This window comes from Oncorhynchus keta, chromosome 25, assembly GCF_023373465.1.
Source record: "Oncorhynchus keta strain PuntledgeMale-10-30-2019 chromosome 25, Oket_V2, whole genome shotgun sequence".
Classification (NCBI taxonomy): domain Eukaryota; kingdom Metazoa; phylum Chordata; class Actinopteri; order Salmoniformes; family Salmonidae; genus Oncorhynchus; species Oncorhynchus keta.
The window spans coordinates 12189475-12206088 of record NC_068445.1 but is presented as its reverse complement, the minus strand read 5'-3'; positions in this window follow the sequence as shown (position 1 = coordinate 12206088).

Sequence of the window (16614 nt, the reverse complement as noted above, 5' to 3'; positions counted from 1 at the left end):
TAAAACTAAATGCATGCTCTTCAACCGATCGCTGCCTGCACCTTCCCGCCCCTCCAGCATCACTACTATGGACGGTTCTGACTTAGAATATGTGGACAACTACAAATACCTAGGTGTCTGGTTAGACTGTAAACTCTCCTTCCAGACTCAAATCAAGCATCTCCAATCCAAAATTAAATCTAGAATCGGCTTCCTATTTTGCAACAAAGCATCCTTCACTCATGCTGCCAAACATACCCTCGTAAAACTGACCATCCTACCGATCCTCAACTTTGGCGATGTCATTTACAAAATAGCCTCCAACACTCTACTCAACAAATTGGATGCTCACTGGTCACCATAGCAGCACCCACCTGTAGCACGCGCTCCAGCAGGTATATCTCACTGGTCACCCCCAAAGCCAATTCTTACTTTGGCCGCCTTTCCTTCCAGTTCTCTGCTGCCAATGACTGGAATGAACTGCACAAATCACTGAAGCTGGAGACTCATATCTCTCTCACTAGCTTTAAGCACCAGCTGTCAGAGCAGCTCACAGAGCAGCTCACTGCACCTGTACATAGCCCATCTGTAAATAGCCCATCAACTACCTCATCCCCATTCTGTATTTGTTTATTTATCTTTCTCCTTTGCACCCCATTATATCTACTTGCACATTCATCTTCTGCACATCTACCATTCCAGTGTTTAATTGCTATATTATAATTATTTCGCTACCATGGCCTATTTATTGGTGAAGGAAGATTGTGTGGGAATGTGAGGAGTTGATCAAGCCTTATGTTATCTGTTCTCATCATTCAGGACTGATCCAGGACTGAGAGATGACGGGAGAAGATTTTATCGTCATGCTGCTCTTTAATCCTGAGGAAAGGAACTTGGCAGGTGGGCAGTTAAACTCATCATGGTCTGTGTAAATTCCCAATAAAGAGAGATATAAAATGCACAGTGTGTTGTAATTGCAGTTCGCAATTGCCATCCAAATAGCTTTCGGTGGTAAACTTTATTTCCAGGTGATGTACATAAAAATAAAGACATTTATAAGTACTGTAGTTTGTGGCCTGAGAAAATAACCTTTAACTAAGTCGAATACCATGACCAAAACCAGATCGTTTTTAGCCTTATTTATTTAACATTTTAAGGTCACTTACTGTATAATGGGAGACAAGAGACCATGTTGTTTGACTGGAAGCCAGAGGTTAGTGGTGAGGACGCCAGTGGAATTTATTTTGACGAGGAGCTCTTTGTGAACCCTCAACAAAATCCAATATAATATCCTCTATTGAACCATGGAGTGTGGCAACTAAACAAATGTAACAGTTTCTGCAATAAAACATAAATAGACACACACACACACACACACACACACACACACACACACACACACACACACACACACACACACACACACACACACACACACACACACACACACACACACACACACACACACACACACACACACAGTTGTCGTTTTCCCTCTTTCACACCCACGCTGGACATGCGTCTGGTCTACCTCCCAGGGTGCCACCCACCAAATGTGTTACAATTCTGGGCATAATTACAGCAGAGCTCTCACTGTTTCCCTGACTGATTCCTAGAAAAACGTATTCGGAGTTACATCTGTGTTTGAATAACAAATCATAACAATATTGTTCCCATCGAGTGAATCATATTCCCCTCCATATTCCTCTCCTACCATAAGAGCAGGGGGTTGGGGAATTAGGGGACTGACAATGGGTCCTAGAACAACAGTTGGGCAGTACAAGCACAGCCATAACAGGGCATAATGTAGCAGACCACCCTGGTAGTTAACAGCCTACAGTGAACCCACCCACCCTTATTATACCTTGGCAGTCCTGCCAAACAGCTTCTATCCACAGGCACCTCATTTCGGACACCAGCCCTGTTTTATCTCCCTACTCCTGCAACCACACAGAGCTTTTCCATACACGCACCCCTTTGCTTACATAAGCAGTAAGCAAAAACAAAATCACCATTAAATGTGTGCCACAAGTCAAAACTATGCAATATATGTATGATTGCTCTCTCACATACAATTCCTCTTTTGAAGAGAAAAAGGGGGAGAGGTGACAGGTAACACTCATCCTCCCCTCTACCCTCCCGTCCTCTCTAAAGGAACAAGTCTATCAAAATACTCCCACCAAAATGTCACAGTTGACTGCTATGTCGGTGTTGTGTTTAGTTGGAGGGCCATCAGAGGGTGTCAGAGAGAGTTGGGGATGTTTACTGTGAAATAGGCCTCATTTAAACCTTTATGGAAGCCATCCGGTCTTTTTCACCTATTTGTTGACTCATTTGTTGGCTAATTAAGAGAGTGGGCATTATTACTGGAGTACATTTCAAACATCCGCACACATTCTAACGTGGCCACAGCAGTAATCATTCATTCATTGCACTTGAAAGTCTGGGATAATCTACTCATGGTCTCCTGACACTCAACATTTTAAGATAGGTCAAGTGATCAAACATGGGATACTATTCCACATCGAGGAAATGTTTTATGCGTGATAATTTACATTACACATAAACATGGTCTCTCTCCCCCTCGCCTTGTCTGCAGGTCCCCGGGTCTGTACAATATTTATTCCAATCATGACAGGTGACAGAGAGAGAGAGAGAAACAGACAGAGGTGAGAGAGGGAGACAGAGACGGAGAGAGAGAGAGAGAGAGGGGGAAAAGAAAACAAAGAGAGAGAGGCACTTATACTGAATCTGAATCCACATGGGCATAGACAGAGCAGTTAGCAGCAGCTGGTTTGTGTTAGAGTTCAAATCAAATGTGTATTTGTCACATGCTTTGTTACACAACAGGTGTAGATTAACAGTGAAATGCAGAGAAAAAAAAGAGAAATGATATAAAAATATTAACACAAGGAATAAATACACAATGAGTAACAGTAACTTGGCTATATACACAGTCGATGTGCAGGGGTACAAGGTAATTGAGGTAGATATGTACATTTTATGTTTTATATCTTTATGTTTGAAGCCTGAAATGTGGCAAAAGGTCGCAAAGTTCAAGGGGGCCGAATACTTTTGCAAGGCACTGTATATATATGTCACGTTCTGACCTTTATTTCCTTTGTTTTGTATTTATTTAGTATGGTCAGGGCGTGAGTTGGGTGGGCAGTCTATGTTTGTTTTTCTATGTTTTGGGGTATTTCTCTGTTTCGGCCTAGTATGGTTCTCAATCAGAGGCAGGTGTCATTAGTTGTCTCTGATTGAGAATCATACTTAGGTAGCCTGGGTTGCACTGTTTGTTTGTGGGTGATTGTCTATGTTGATGGCTTGTTTCAGCGCAGCTCACATTAGCTTCACGGTTGTTATTTTGTTTACTGTTTTTGTATCATGTTTCAGTGTTCAGTTCTTTCTTTAATTAAACATTCAACATGAACACATATCACGCTGCATTTTGGTCCTCCGATCCTTCTCGCCTCTCCTCTTCAGATGAAGAGGAGGACGACCGTGACAATATATGTACATGTAGGAATAAAGTGACTAGGCAACAGGATAGATAATAGATAGATAATAAACAGTAGCAGCAGCATATGTGATGAGTCAAAAAAGTTAGTGCAAAAAGGGTCAATGCAGACAGCCCGGGTAGCTATTGATTAACTACACTGAACAAAAATATAAACACAACAATTTCAAAGATTTTACTGAGTTACAGTTCATATAAGGAAATCATTCAATTGAAAAAGAAATTAGGCCTTAATCTATGGATTTCACATGACTGGGAATGCAGATATGCATCTGTTGGTCACAGGATCAGGATCAGAAAACCAGTCAGTATCTGGAGTGACCACCATTTGCCTCATGCAGCGTGACACATCTCCTTCGTGAAGAGTTGATCAGGCTGTTGATTGTGGCCTGTGGAATGTTGTCCCACAACTCTTCAGTGGCTGTGCGAAGTTGCTGGATATTGGAGGGAACTGGACAATGCTGTAGTACATGTCGATCCAGAGCATCCTAAACATGCTCAATGTCTGGTGAGTATGCAGGCCATGGAAGAACTGGGACATTTTTAGCTTCTAGGAATTGTGTACAGATCCTTGCGACATGGGGGCCGTTCATTATCATCCTAAAACGACAATGTCCCTCAGGATCTCATCACTGTATCTCTGTTCATTCAAATTGGCATCAATAAAATGCAACTGTGTTCGTTGTCCACAGCTTATGCCTGCCCATAACATAACTCCTCTGCCACCATGGGGCACTCTGTTCACGAAGTTGATGTCAGTAAACCTCTCTCCCACATGAAGCCATACACACTGTCGGCCATCTGCCCAGGACAGTTGAAACCGTGATTCATCTGTGAAGAGCACACTTTTCCAGTGTGCCAGTGGCCATCAAAGGAATTTGCCCACTGAAGTCGGTTATGACGCCGAACTGCAGTCAGATCAAGACCCTAGTGAGAATGACGAGCACTCAGATGTGCTTCCCTGAGACGGTTTCTGACCGTTTGTGCAGAAATCCGTTGGTTGTGCAGACCCACAGTTTCATCAGCTGTCTGGGTAGCTGGTAACAGACAATCCCGCAGGTGAAGAAGCCGGATATGGAGGTCCTGGGCTGGCGTGGTTACACTTGGTCTGCGATTGTGCGCCGCTTGGACGTACTGCCAATTTCTCTAAAACAATTTTGGAGGCGGCTTATGGTAAAGAAATGTATATTAAATTCTTTGGCAACAGCTCTGGTGGCCATTCCTGCAGTCAGTATGCCAATTGCACACTCCCTCAAAACTTGAGACATCTGTGGCATTGTGTTGTGTGACAAAACTTCACATTTTAGAGTGGCCTTTTATTGTCCCCAGCACAAGGTGCACCTGTGTAGTGATCATGCTGTTTAATAAACTTCATGATATGCCACACCTGTCAGGTAGATGGATTATCTTGGCAAAGGAGAAATGCTCGCTAACAAAATTGGAGAGAAATTATATTTCTGTGAGTATGGCACATTTTTGGGATCTTTTATTTCAGCTCATGAAACATGGGACCAACACTTTACATGTTGTGTTGATATTTTTGTTCAGTATATTTAAATAACTATTGAGCAGTCTTATGGCAAGAGGGTAGAAGCTGTTCAGTATGCTGTTGGCTCCAGACTTGGTGCATTGGTACCGTTTAATGTGCGGTAGCAGAGAAAACAGTCTATGACTTGGGTGGCTGGAGTCTTTGACAATTCCTCTGACACTACCTGGTATAGAGGTCCTGGGTGGCAGGGAGCCCGGCCCCAGTGATTTACTGGGCCATACGCACTATCCTCTGTAGCGCCTTGCTGTTGGATGCCAAGCAGTTGTCATACCAAGCAGTGATGCTGCCAGTCAAGATGCTCTCAATGGTGCAGCTGTAGAACCTTTTGAGGATCTGAGGGCCCATGCCAAATTTGTTCAGCCTCCTGATGGGGAAAGAGACATTGTCGTGCCCTCTTCACGACTGTGTTGGTGTGTGTGGGCCATGATAATTCCTTAATGATGTGGACACCGAGGAATTTAAAGCTCTCAACCTGCTCCTCTTCAGCCTTGTCGATATGGATGGGGGTGTGCTCGGACTTCCGTTTCCTGTAGTCCTAGATCAGCTCCTTTGTCTTGCTGATGTTGAGGGAGAGGTTGTACAACGCTGCCAGGTCTCTGACCTCCTCCCTGTACTGGTGGAGGAAGATTGTGCAGGGGTCTGTCTCTTCGTTAACACAACCCTAGGATAGAGAAAAGGAGAAGGGGGTCTGGACCAGATGGTCATTTGGTCCTAATTACGCCAGGTGTCATTGAGAGAGAATCCAGATGTCTCTGTTATATTAGTCTCCCTTGTTGAACAGTGAAAAGTGTCTGGTCTCTCTCAGCCAGTGAACCTCCAGTGTTAAAAAGAGCAGTGACTTCATCTGGATCCCCAAAGCTTGTCTTCAGAACATGTTTTACGTTTTCCCTAGAAGCTTTAATTTTCATGAGAAAAAGTCCCCTTGCTGATCAGTGAAATGTATCTGGTGTCATGTGGGGATGGTGTGCTGGATGTTGTTCTGGTCTGTTCTCCCAGCTGTCCAGACTGTCTGGCTCACTGGGACTTTCCCTTCAGTCAGTCTGTCCATCAGTCTATCCCCTCAAACCCCTCACTCACTCAGCCCCTAGCATATTGCCCACTGTCATAGGACAGTCCCTTGTCCTGGAACATGCACACTATGGGTATCACTATCAACATCACCCCTGGATACACTGGCTTGCCCAAAAGTACCAAATAAAATACATTAGGTCTCCCTGTATGTATATGGGGATGTAAAGCAATACAATGTGTTTATCCCACTTGTCCTGCCCCCAACGTCTTTTAAATCATTTAGCAAAATACAAACAAACGATTAGGATGTAAAGTCGATACTTGTCTAATGATTTTTTCCCTTTTTCTAATGATTTACATCCATGCAGCGCAGTGACTTTATCTTCAGAGAGCTCCCGAACTGGGTGGAAGAAGTCCTCAGAGATTTGATAGTCCATCTATAGCTTTATCAGTTGGATTCCATCTTCAGCAAAGCGCTCTCTGTATTCACAGATACTGCCTTTTCTTTCATGAGACAGCTCAGACAATTCCTCAGAAAGAATGCCCTGGAATTATTCATGCTTTTCATGCTCACTTGCTTCCCTCTCTGTTTTACAAGTGAAATGAAGAGAAGGTCTGCCAACATCTGGCCAGAGCAAGAAGACAGTAAATCCACTTTTATATTTGACGTTTTATCATTGAGAGTGCTGGCCTGCACCACATGCGCCCCGTCTCTCAGGACAACAGGATACAGACATTGGATTCTTTGGGTTGATATCCTTGGCGTGGCCACCCTCAAGGATGAAATCACCATTACACCGGAAGTCTGCAGCTTCACTGTTCCCGTTTCACTTTTCCTTTGCTGGAAGAGTTACTGTTCACTTTTATCCCCTGCATTATGAAAGGAGTCATTTGAACTGTGCATTGTGGGTAAATGTGAGATAGTTAAAGGAATATGTGGTGTTAATGATCTCTTGAGAGGATATGAGACCTCACAACATGTCTGACCTATTAGCCTGGTCATTCTGGGTGCCTGTTCCCTTAGCTCATCATCATTTAAGCCCCCTCTAGGTGGGAGAGAGACCCCAGGATTGTATTTTTCTATCAAACTTTTACAAATGGGGTTCCTGTAAGAATGGGAAACATACTTATGTGCCGTGTAGGTTATCTGGATGATCAAACTGTCTGCAGATCATTGGTGTGTAAAGAGCATTTACTTTTCGGGAATAGATATGATCATTCTTTTAAAAAACAAGACAAAAACACTGTTACACAAGTTATACGAGCACGTTTCAAAGGCAAACTCAACATTCAGTCTAAACGTGACATCTTGTTTCACAACATCATTGGTCACTTGTCCTGTGTCCTGCACGTTCTCAGCTCTGCATTCTGTGGCGTGGTAATTTGACGTCTGTGAGAGACTTCCTATCACACGGTATTATATGGTGAGTATTCTGCATGTCTCCATGGAACACTAAGAAACAGTAGCATTAGAAAACATCCAGTCTCAACACATCCAACCATTAAACTGAATCTATACGGCCAGTGTCACATTGTGCGCAAGGCAGAGGAGATTACATGGGGGAAATTGATTTCAGCAGCAGTTGGGCCTTATGCATCACGTGTGGTGAGAGGAGGCTTACTGGCCTCTTTGTGAACTATGGAGGAATTGGATTGTATTAAGTTACAATGTCAAACAAAGTAATTGGAGTTCTATATAGACCGAGTGAACAAAACATCAACAACACCTTCCTAACATTGAGTTGCACCCACCTTTTGCACTTCAATCAGTGTAGATGAAGTGAAGGAGACCGGTTAAAGAAGGAATTTTAAGCCTTGAGAAAATTGAGAAGTGGACGGTGTATCTGTGCCATTCAGAGGGTGAACGGGCGAGACAAACGATTTAAGTGCCTTTGAATGGGGTATGGTAGTAGGTGCCAGGCGCACTGGTTTGTGTGAAGAACTGCAACACTGCTGGGTTCTTCACACTCAATAGTTCTCCATGTGTATCAAGAATGGCCCACCACCCAAAGGACATCCAGCCAACTTGACACAAGAAGTATTGGAGTCAACATGGAAACGAGGATACTTAGTCAGTTGTACAACTGAATGCATTCAACTGAAATGTTTCTTCCACATTTAACCCAACCCCTCTGAATCAGAGTGGTGCGGAGGGCTGCCATAATTGACATCTACGGCGTCCAGGGAACAGTGGGTCATTCGCTCAGGGGCAGAACGACAGATTTTTACCTTGTCAGCTCGGGGATTCAACCCAGCAACCTTTCTCTAACCACTAGGCTACCTGCCGCCCCATGGACCAGCACCTAGAATATGTGGACATCTATAAGTACCTAGGTGTCTGGCTAGACTGTAAACTTTCCTTCCAGACTCATATCAAACATCTCCAATCTAAAATCAAATCTTGAGTCAGCTTTCTATTCCGCAACAAAGCCTCCTTCACTCACGCCGCCAAACTTGCCCTAGTAAAACTGACTATCCTACCGATCCTCTACTTCGGCGATGTCATCTACAACATAGCTTCCAATCCTTTACTCAGCAAACTGGATGCAGTTTATCACAGTGCCATCTGTTTTGTTACTAAAGCACTTTATACCACCCACCACTGCGACCTGTATGCTCTAGTCGGCTGGCCCTCGCTTCATATTCGTCGCCAGACCCACTGGCTCCAGGTCATCTACAAGTCCATGCTAGGTAAAGCTCCGCTTTATCTCAGTTCACTGGTCACGATGGCAACACCCACCCGTAGCACGCGCTCCAGCAGGTGTATCTCACTGATCATCCCTAAAGCCAACACCTCATTTGGCCGCCTTTCATTCCAGTACTCTGCTGCCTGTGACTGGAACTAATTGCAAAAATCGCTGAAGTTGGATACTTTTACCTCCCTCACCAACTTCAAACATCTTCTATCTGAGCAGCTAACCGATCGCTGCAGCTGTACATAGTCTATCGGTAAATAGCCCACCCAATTTACCTACCTCATCCCCATACTGTTTTTATTTATTTACTTTCTGCTCTTTTGCACACCAGTATCTCTACCTGTACATGACCATCTGATCATTTATCACTCCAGTGTTAATCTGCAAAATTGTAATTATTCGCCTACCTCCTCATGCCTTTTGCACACAATGTATGTAGACTTTTTTTTCTACTGTGTCATTGACTTGTTAATTGTTTACTCCATGTGTAACTCTGTGTTGTCTGTTCACACTGCTATGCTTTATTTTGGCCAGGTCGCAGTTGTAAATGAGAACTTGTTCTCAACTAGCCTACCTGGTTAAATAAAGGTTAAATAAAAAAATGTAAAAAATTAAAAAATCCCTGTGGAACGCTTTCGACACCTTGTAGAGTCCATGCCCCCAATGAATTGAGGCTGTTCTGAGGGCAAAAAGGGGTGGGTGCAAGGCAATATTAGGAAGGTGTTCCGAATGTTTTGTGTACTCAGTGTACACAATCCATGTCTCAATTGTCTCATCTACACTGACTGAAGTGGATTTAACGAATGACATCAATGAGTGATCATAGTTTTCACCTGGATTCACCTGGTCAGTTTATGTCATTGAGGGAGCAGGTGTTCCTAAATGTTTGTAAACTCAGTGTACAGTACAGTACACTCGGCTGTACACTATTTATTATGTATGTCTAGTGTCTTTACATGCAAAGGGGTCCCTTATCAACCATGGCTGCAGTATTTAGTTCCACCTTTACTGAAGCTCAGATCTCTGTACTTGGTAAACTCCTCAGGTCATGCTCATGCTCAGGGGAAATGTGTGTTATTGTTCCTATAGGGATTAGTTCTGAGCAGACACATCCCACTGGGCACAGACGTCATTTCAACGTCTAGTTTTTTTGGTTGAGTTGTCAACTAATAGGGTGCCCACCCACTGTGAAGAACTGTCACCTCCTGATGTTCTAAAATACATTTTACCAAGACAAATATGACTGTTCAGATTGTTCAGTTAGGCCTTTTTCTAGCATATCATTAATCTTATATCCCAAAAGTCCGATTTTGTAGCCTAATGCACCCGAGCATAAGCACCGATCTCTGTTGACATAGCGGTGCAGGTTTCTCCGAACAACTTTTGAGGATTTTACATTTTTGTCCGTCGTCGTCAAAGATGTTTCTGTAGGTCGCAGAAAGCAAGATAAGCACGACACGAGATGAATTAAATGTAAACGAAAATAAAGCTTGGTATACGCTCAGTGCTCCGTTGAGATTTCACGGAGATACACTTGTTTTTGTGAGAAGTCTTTGAAAAATGTTATTTGTATTTTTTAATTTTTATGAAAAGCGAATATACTCAAATATGAAAATACTACATGCCATGTCTCAAATTGATATCCATCTTACCTCTATATTGTTTTATGTCCTGTGGATTCGAGAAGAAAGATGACGGGTTCAACGGGAAAGTGAGCCTGTCAGGGAGACAGAAGCTTTAATTCATGCACAGAATCCAGCCTAGCTGACCTGATGCAATTCCCCGGATATTTTAACCACTTTTTTTTCTCAGGCCTCTATTGATTTAGTCACAATAATTTTGGCCATCCTACAATGGTAAAAACTCCAATCATTTCTGAACGTGTTATGAGAGAGACATGAGGTTAATGCCATTTGTTTTCTTAAAAGATTATCTACAAAATGATATTATAATATATGGTTATTTTACCATTTGGCCAAAGATGCGTATTTGATTGGACACCCAACAACTCACGTGAATTCAACATGAAATCCGCAAAACAATTCACCATGTCATTGGATTCAGGTTAGAAGTTGGGTAAATCCAATCACTTTCCCACGTTGATTCAACGTCATCACATTGCAGTTTGTTGTTGAAATGACGTGGAAACAACGTTGATTCAACCCGTTTTTGCCCAGTGGGATGACTCTCCCCATAATGGTCACAACCTAATGGGAGCTAAGGCTGGGGAGGAGGGGCTTAGTTTACCAGCTGAAAGTGCTCCATTAAACAGATGTCTGACTGACTGCATCCACAAATGAGCTAGATCAGAATGCAAATATTTTGACTGAACAGCAGCTCATCTCTAGTGGTGCTGTCATGATGATATAAGACAGCAGGTAGAACTGGAGGAGGAAGTGGATGATTAGTGAAGGTGTGACAGGGATCATGACCAGTGGAAGCAACACAGAGACAAAACACATACCGTCTGCAGCCCCAATGCTGAGGCACCTTCAGAGAAAACATCATTCACCATACCGCAAACCCCGGCTCTCCCGACGATGTTTTCACTGCCGACCAGACCATTTCCAGAGTCCCTTGTTGTATTGTCTTATGTTATGAAAAAGGTCTGTGTGAGTGAGTGGATTCTGTAGAGAGACTGTAGCAGTAGAAAGATGTGTCGTAGCATTTAGCTTCAGATTTGCTGTGAACAACAGCTGTCTGTGATGTGTGTGGTGGTAAGTATTAAGTGGAAGAGGGGGGATCTGAAGGATGGTACAATGGTCACATTCTTCATTAGCTTCGATTCTGCTTGCTGTCGCCAAGCCAGCATTCCAGCCAAAAGGGTAGCGGAGCCATTGGCTTTAGTGCTGAATGTCAGAGACCTCTGGGATTTGTGTGGACCCATCAGAAACTCCTTTTGATCACAACTGGAAAGAATAAGGCGTAGGCTGGAATTCAATATCTGCAATATTCCCAGTTGGTATTAGATAGAACGTTGAGGCCACGGCCGCCTGTGGGGAAAACAACCCATGGTTACCTTGGTTACACCATTGGCTCGCAGCAAAAACTTGACCTTACTCAAAAGCAATTTTCTTGTTGTCAGCTTGTTTTAGTCAATTACAAAACTACATTTAAGAAAAGTACAACATGTGTAAAGACTCTCAATACTTGGTCGAGAGGAATTCTTTCTTATGGCATAAATACAGACTCGGAGTATGTGTAGAACTAATATGGGCCATATGCACCTTCTGATTATTAATGCAATTAGTTACACTGTTCAAACCATTAAGAAACCTATTTTGATTTCGATGAAAACAGGTATTATTTTTCTGCAGTGCACATTTCCTGAAGGGTAGACTTGATTGGATTCCATCCTGAAATGTGTGTTTGCAATGCGCTGCACAACTCATGAGGCTTTTAAAGAATGACCTGCCCACTCACATCATAAATCCAATGTTGATTTTGCATTACAAAAAAAAACATCCATCTGTAAATGAATGCCAATAGACATGCATCAAGGACATGAGGAATTGCCGTGGCATTTTAAACAAACCCATCAATGTTCCACGCCTGCCTCCAGTCCAACAGCTGCTCTGTACTGTTGATATCTTGCCCTATTGTAGCCGAGGAGCCTGGCACCACATGTTAAGACAGAGAGCAGTCTGATTTATGGCATAGCTGAGTGAGGGTAAGGTAGCCTAGCCCTCTTGGGGTTATTCCAGTGTGCTAGGCCAGCTGTTGGGATGTCGTGCTGGGCCTTGGGCGGATTGCATTAGATGTGTGACTCTAAGCGTTTGCAATACATTGTTCTTGGCCAACCACAACCCATTTGGTCAGTCTCTCTGCTCTGCTCCCCAACACCCAGACGAGCACTGCTTTTCCCTTCTTAAACCAGGCCCAGATAAATATTATGATATTTGTTTTATTTGTTATTTTGTGTCTGACAAATAAGAGAGGAGGGTGTTGCCAGTGTAAATGCAGTCTGGAAGTGATTTGTAGAATTTGTATGATTTTTTTATTGGGGATTCCTCTGCTTCACTCAATGTTTCTGTTCCGCTGAGGGTTCCTGTTGGAACATGATAATCAGCATGACTTCAGTGGAGTCCGTCAGTAGTATGAAGGGACAGAGAAATACTGCAGCAGACGGATGATGTCATTACACTGATGCAGTTTGATCTTGTTACAGTCAATACAAAGTAATACGTGTGTATGTCATAGTATGTCGGGGTGCAGTAGAATGTAGACAACTGCAACGTCTGTAATGACACACCTTAGAGTGACTGACAGCATCCAAATAAATGTTAGTCCACTACACATACATGAAAAAAGAACAATTGAATAATCGTTGATAACTACAGGACGGACACAGTCTGGAGAGGCATACCGGTGATCATACCACTGCATACCTTTCGTGCCTGTTTGTTGACAGATGTATCCTCTGTCACCATAGTGACCAGATCCTTGCCAAGTGCTGAAATATTAGAAATATGTTTAGTGTTCTGGAAGACTGGCATCAGGCACATTGTATTTAATATGGTGTGACTTTTGTTCATGCTTTATTAGGTTGCCCAAACTGCTATTTATTATTCTAAATGGCTCTATTGTATTCAGGTTTGACTACAATGCTGTAATGTATAATCCATAGGGGAAAGAACACACAGTGAACAAAATGCATAGGCTACGCTTCATTCATGAGTTCGTATTAATAACCAGCACTGGCTAATGTTTGGAATACACAGTGAATAAATCAATCATTACACACTATGTTGACCATAGCGCCACAAACACCTACTCGAAATCTCACATTTTTAAGCCAGGCATTTTCTTTGCAATCCTCCAACGCCTCTGATCCAACAGCTAAACATTGTGATTCACTTGGGAGATTTCTTTCTACAGCTGATGTTTCCTGTGTGCTCACTGTACATGCCCTGCAGTGCATAGCCACAAGCGCATACCAGCCTGAGTAGGAGTCTCTGTGCCTGAGGCTGATGCTCTGCTACAATATGTGTTGCCAAGGTCCCGACACAACCACTCCTCCTTGATAATCTCCAAAGACTCCATTGTGTCTGATACAATGGCTTCCCTTAGTGCTCGCTTTAGACCACTAGGCTAGACTGTAGGAAAGCCCCCTCTAAAACTAGCATGGGACATAACTGAATGTGTGCCAACTCCCACAGACAAGTGAAGGGGAAGGCACTTAATACCTTTAATTGGATAGTTATTGAGTATGAGACCTCTGGGCCATGTCTTGCACATTAGAGCTAATAAAGCCTACAGGTTTGACGACAAGACAGCTAATCATGAGTGCCATTCACCTTCCTCATTATAAAAGGCTTTGGCCTGCGCTCATAGTTCACTGTCCCAGTCCTGCTCCCTACATCCTGCTCAATCAACTGCTTTGCAAGTGACTGACTGGCTGCAGGAAATAGCCTGTGGGATCTTAATTAAAGTCATGTTGAGGCTGCACATATTGTTCTGGACTAGCATAAGCTTTCATGAGCTCTGTTTCCTCAACACATTTCATTTAGTCGGCACTGGTGGAATGTGTTATCAATAGGAATTAAAATATTTACTCAGAACTTAATCATTTACGTGGAATGGATACATTGTTGCGGAGCTTATAAAACTCTACAATGTGTTTTGCGTGTAGTGTTAATGTCTCAATGTCTCTCATTGAGATCTAATGTCTATAGTAGTTCTTGGATGATCTCATCCTCAGATTCTTTGCTCTCTCACCTGATTTTTTTGAACGGCATATGAATTGTTCTTGTCAACCTCACGTAACGTTTATGTGCCAGAAAAATCTCTGGCCATATGATTTGCTACAGATCACAACATATCTGGCCCGTCAATCATCATGTCATTTTCTCTGTTCATGTTTCAGAGCTCAGTGACTGGGGTTTTCATGGCTGGAGATGTGCATTTCCTATATGTCCATAATGAGACTAATATACCGAGAGGTCTCTGCGCACTCGTTTGGAATAGGGTGTGGAGCTAGAGATGCGTGGAGAACATGCAAAGGTCTCTATAGCGGGTGTGTATGACATCATCATTGAAAAAAGGCCTTGTAGAGGGTCTTGGAGGACAAGCTCTCTCAACATTAACCCAATCCATTCCTGTCCATGTAAATAAAGCTATACATCCGCTGCTTTTATCAACAGCCGACTCAGGTGATCTCCGGTCCTGTGACACTTAAGCTCTAGTGTCAGGAAGGACACAGTGCTGCATATTTGAGGCTAATTTGACACTGTTGAATTGGACTGAGATCGTGAACAGGGTCATCACCAGAGCAGGAGGCCCTGTTGATGTGAACAGGATCACTTTGAGTAACAGGAGAACCTTCGTGTTAGACAATGGTGAATTCTCACTGATCCTCATTACAAAACTGACTGGCCATCATTGTCCCATGTTGCTTGACAACAACATGTTAGCATCTCACTGTACCATTGGAGTTAGCTAGCAATCAGCCATTAACAAAACCATGAAACAGAGTTCATTACACAGAAATGTGTACCTCTCAATCTCGCGATGGAATTATTGGTTGTATTAAGCGACGAAAATTCCAACATTGTGTGCAAAGCTGTACTTTAAATAGCGTTGCTGAGGGGGTGTTTCATGTTCCCAAATGAGGACCACATGAGAGGACCACACCCCTTATACATTTATCTCATGCTCCATTTCCACTCCTCCCTCCAGCATTGCCTGGCTCAGAGCTCAGAGCTAAAGTTGAAGAATTTCACATCCCGAGCCAGCCAATCATCCTGCCCAACCCTTGTTACCGTGACCCCAGGGCAGGCCGGCTCCTTTAGTGCACTTGGACTTCCAATCAAGCAGAGCCGAGTGACCTTTGTCCTGGAACAAAACACAACTCATGAGAGTGAGTTTGTGGTGCTATTCAGGGAGAGTTAACCACACACAAAAAACTCGAGAGGAATCATCGAGTCATTCAACTGCGTCCTGTCAACACATAACACTGGGCAGTGAAAGTCCTGCTCCCCATGGCATCCACTGGGTCTGCCTGTGAACATTTGCACTTCTCACAGCAATATTTAAAAGTGGATTTTTTTATGTCATCCATAGCACAGAGACAAGCACAACGGGTTGTGCATAGTAATAAACTCAGCAAAAAAAGAAACGTCCCTTTTTCAGGACCCTGTCTTTGAAAGATAATTTGTAAAAATACAAACAACTTCACAGATCTTCATTGTAAAGGGTTTAAACACTGTTTCCCAAGCTTGTTCAATGAACCATAAACAATTAATGAACATGCACCTTTGGAACTGTCGTTAAGACACTAACAGCTTACAGACAGTAGGCAATTAAGGTCACAGTTTTGAAAACTTAGGACACTAAAGAGGCCTTTCTACTGACTCTGAAAAACACCAAAAGAAAGATGCCCAGGGTCCCTGCTCATCTGCGTGAACATGCCTTAGGCATGCTGCAAGGAGGCATGAGGACTGCAGATGTGGCCAGGGCAATAAATTGCAATATCCGGGCTCCTAAGACAGCGCTACAGGAAGACAGGACGGACAGCTGATCATCCTCGCAGTGGCAGACCACGTGTAACAACACCTGCACAGGATCGGTACATCCGAACATCACACCTGCGGGAGAGGTACAGGATGGCAACAACAACTGCCCGAGTTACACCAGGAACGCACAATCCCCCCATCAGTGCTCAGACTGTCCGCAATAGGCTGAGGGAGGCTGGACTGAGGGCTTGTAGGCCTGTTGTAAGGCAGGTCCTCACCAGACATCACCAGCAACAACGTAGCCTATGGGCACAAAGCCACCATCGCTGGACCAGACAGGACTGGCAAAAAGTGCTCTTCACTGATGAGTCACGGTTTTGTCTCACCAGGGGTGTTGGTCGGATT